We start from the raw sequence: 4,054 nt of genomic DNA, 5'->3' as shown, positions 1-4,054 counted from the left end.
CATGTGATGGATTTGACATGTACTTCCGCAACATCGAAATATGGAACACATTATGAACTCCAGAAAGTGTTGGTGGCAATGCCACTCTATAAGCTAGTGTCCCAATCCTCTCCAAGATCTCAAACGGACCTATAAATCTTGGACTAAGCTTGTCTTTCTTGCCAAAGTGCATAACACCCTTCATAGGTGCTATTTTCACAAATACATGGTCTCCCACTTCAAACTCTAAGTCCCTTCGCCTTTTGTCAGCATAACTCTTTTGTCGGCTTTGAGCAGTCTTCATTCTCTCATGAATTTTGACTACAAGCTCGGCAGTCTCTTCAATCACATCCGGACCAATATCTCTTCTTTACCCAACCTCGTCCCAATGAATAGGAGATCTACACTTCCTTCCATAAAGTGCCTCAAAAAGAGCCATCCCGATTGATGATTGAAAATTATTATTGTAGGTGAACTCCACTAGAGGTAACTTTGGTTCCCAACTGCCTTGGAAGTCAATAACACATGCTCGAAGCAGATCTTCCAAAATCTGTATAACTCTTTCTGACTGTCCATCGGTTTGAGGATGGAATGTTGTACCGAATAATAACTTGGTCCCATCGCTGCATGCAGACTCTTCCAAAAAGATGACGTAAATCTCGGATCTCTGTCAGAAACAATAGACACTGGAATCCCATGCAGACGAACTATCTCCCGAATATATAACTCTGCATACTGAATCATGGTGAATGTTGTCTTAATATATAGAAAATGCGCTGATTTCGTAAGACGATCCACTATCACCCATGTAACATCTACTTGTTTTAAAAATGCGAATTTTTTTTATATATATAAAGCTCACATTTTCGAAATAACTTTTAAAAATGATCTTAAATATTTGACAGTAAAATCGTGCAATTTAAAATAGCTATAAACAAATAAAAATCTTAAAATCATCAACGTGTAAAAATGTTTTAACTCCTTTCAATCTCATAAATCATAATGCGGAAAAACGTGTGGTCCTTAGGTCGTGTCACCGCACCAGGTCTGCCTACTCAGAGTTCGGCACCTCCAGTCCCCTCATCATTAAGCTCACCTGCAGCACACACGCCTAGTGAGTCTAAAGACTCAACACACCTGCACCGTTAATAGCAAATACATATACATAGCACACAGCAGTGAAATATACCATACTCAACATACCTTTCATGAACTTTAAAAACGTAACATAAACGTGTCGTGTAAAATCATGACGTGTCAAAACAACTTATCTTTAATCATCATTCATCATTCATCATTCATCGTTTATCATTTATCGTTCATCGTTCATCATTCATTATTTATCATTCATCATTTATCATTTATCATTGGTGAATTTAGTTCATTAGAGGTGACTATCGTACATCATCATCATTTACGATGGATCCATCATACATAGAACCGCGGTACCCGGCGGCTGTCGGACATCAGTGACAGGATCTCACCCATCCACTGTGCCTAGGACTCATCATCAGGATTTACATATACATCTTAAACATTTACATATACTTCGATAGTCACAACTAATTCTCATTATTCAAAACATTACCATTTTCATCACTTATAAAAATCATGCACGTATGCCATTTTCTTTAAATTCAAGCATGCAACGTATATTTTCATAAAATCTTAAAAATCGTGAATCATGATGCATAAACATTTAAAATATCATGAATTTGTGCTCAGGGTGCTGTCATGACAAAAATCTCACCCCGGATGCAAAAAGACCATTTTGCCCCTGAAAACCCAAAAATTTCCGTTCACGCCTAGACGTAAAAATTCACGTTTTTGACATTTTCTTAATTATATTGACTCTAATATGTCCCAAATAATTATTTAAGCCTACATGAATTTTTCTCATATTTTTTTATTTGGATTAAATCGGACTTTTAAATTAATCTTTAAATATAACATATTAATGCGTTTTAATCCCGAATTAAATCAAACCTTAGCATAAACTTCCCAAATTAAAAACTTAGACTTCTAATAATTATTTGAGCTTAAATATAATTTTTTATAATTTTATTAAGCTTAAATCTAGGCGTTTCAATTAATTCTTTAATTAACGTTTCGTGTGGCGACTAAATCCCGGATAAATCCAAAACTCATTATTTTGATCCGAAACTTACCAAACTCCTTAAAATATCCCAAAACATATTTAAAAGCATCCCTAGACGTAAACTCGAGCTCATTTCTTAACTTAATCGAATTGTTTTAAAACTTGGACCGGTGTCCCGGTTTTAACCCGAATCGACTCGAAACTTAACTGAATTTTTCCCATCTTTTTACCACACCTAATAAACATCTAAAAGGTCCTAAAAACCTCAAAACCAAACCTTTATACACTCGAATAATAGGCCAGCAAGCTGCTGGAATTTCCAGCATGTGCTAACCCGAAAGCCTTAGTCACCATCTTTCCTTAATTCAACTCTCATGCTTAAACCGACTCGAACCAGACCCGAACCAGGACCTAGACCCAACCTTTAGACATAACTTAAGACCATGATACACCCCTTTCAAACTCAGAACTAATGCCTGAGCCCCAAAGCAAGCAAGAGCCGTGACTAGCCTAACCCGTCTCCCATTGGTGCAGCTGGTTGCTTCCTGGTCTAGCCACCTTCCCTAGCCAACCCAGCCCTGAACTAACACCACCAGACCCTCCCTAGGGCCCTAAGGAACGACCCAAGACACTGCCCCACGCCCTGGCCCCGTCCAGCAACCGCCTTAAAACCCACAGCCGTGACTTGCTCTACACGAACCCAAAGTGCACAGCCGCAGCTTTCTTTGTTCAGTCTCTTAGCTGCCGCTCCAGGCCATGAACCACCACAAAGAGACTCATCCTAGGACCCTTAAACACGCACCAGACCCTAGCCCCAGGCCCTCAACCGATCCATACACCAGACCGAGCCCCACAACCAACATAGCGCCTCAAACCTCAACTCTCGATCGGCTCCCTCACCACCAAGCAGATCGCGACTCCAGCTGTTCTAAAGGCGTGCCCCGCAGCTTGCGGCCCCCTCTAAGCCATGGTTCAGACCCAGCAGGGCCTGGTACGTGGCTTGAATCGGTCCTTGCACCGCTGGCTTCGCCCTTCACACGCTGCCTCTCCAAAAACCGTAACAACCATGGGTAAAGCAACCCTCGGCCTACAACCAGCTCTCAACGTCTCGACTCCAGCTTATAGCCATCTCGATCCTCAACATGTTCAGCCCCTTAGGACCCTAATTCGACAGCCCCTTGCACCATAGTAACAAAAACGTTAGATGTATGCAACAACATACGGTTTTCGTGCCAAACCAAGAGCATAAAAGCTTTGCCATGCCAATACCGAAAAATGCATAAACATAACACACATGACAGAACATATATGACGTGAATGATGTGTAAAAGAAGATACATGGCGTGCCTTAAATGATATAGAAGCGAGGGAATCGAAGAACAAGCGTCGGAGACAATTTTTCTCTTGAAGAATGAAGCTTGGCCGATGGACCTTCAGCTGTAGGAGGTTGGAAATGGATTGAACCGAGAGAATAAAGAGGAATGAAGAGGGTGTCGGTTGGTGATGGTTAAATAGGTGTTGGGTAGCCAATAATACAATAATTAAATAGTTAAAAATTAGGTTAATGGACCTTTATTTGTTAATTAAAAGTTTAAAAAGATATTTAAGCTCAAAAAGCTTAAAATTAGGCCCATTAAATCCAAACACACTTCCGAAAAATATTTCGTGTTGGAAAAATTTTGAAAATACTAGCTGAATCCTCAAAAAGTCGCCTGATTCGATAAAATTGGCGTATCACTAAAAATTAAAATCATGCTGGTAAAAAAACCCAATAAATCCCAATTCTTGAAAAATACCTTTAAAACATCTTATATTAATTAATAAAAATTAATCATGTAATAAAATAATTTTTTCTGAAAATTCTCCGGTCTCCGTTCCTCGTTCGAGCACGAAATAAAACTTAAAAATCTTTAATGAAAGAACTTTTAAAATTTCATGAATTAAATTCTATCATGCATGAATTATGCATAAAATGCA

General features: G+C 39.1%; 1 long non-coding RNA gene across 1 annotated transcript; it reads right to left on the bottom strand.

The window, feature by feature from the left end:
* Positions 1–2,280: 2,280 nt before the first annotated feature.
* Positions 2,281–3,471, bottom strand: LOC140987445 (uncharacterized). The gene is made up of 2 exons (XR_012177128.1): positions 3,172–3,471; positions 2,281–2,972 (listed from the first exon to the last, which is right to left on the bottom strand). It is a non-coding gene; the product is annotated as an uncharacterized lncRNA (long non-coding RNA).
* Between the last annotated feature and the right edge of the window lie 583 nt (positions 3,472–4,054).

This window comes from Primulina huaijiensis, chromosome 11 (genome assembly GCF_012295235.1).
Source record: "Primulina huaijiensis isolate GDHJ02 chromosome 11, ASM1229523v2, whole genome shotgun sequence".
Lineage (NCBI taxonomy): Eukaryota > Viridiplantae > Streptophyta > Magnoliopsida > Lamiales > Gesneriaceae > Primulina > Primulina huaijiensis.
Note: the sequence above shows the minus strand (reverse complement) of the source record. Positions and strands in the feature narration are given on the sequence as shown.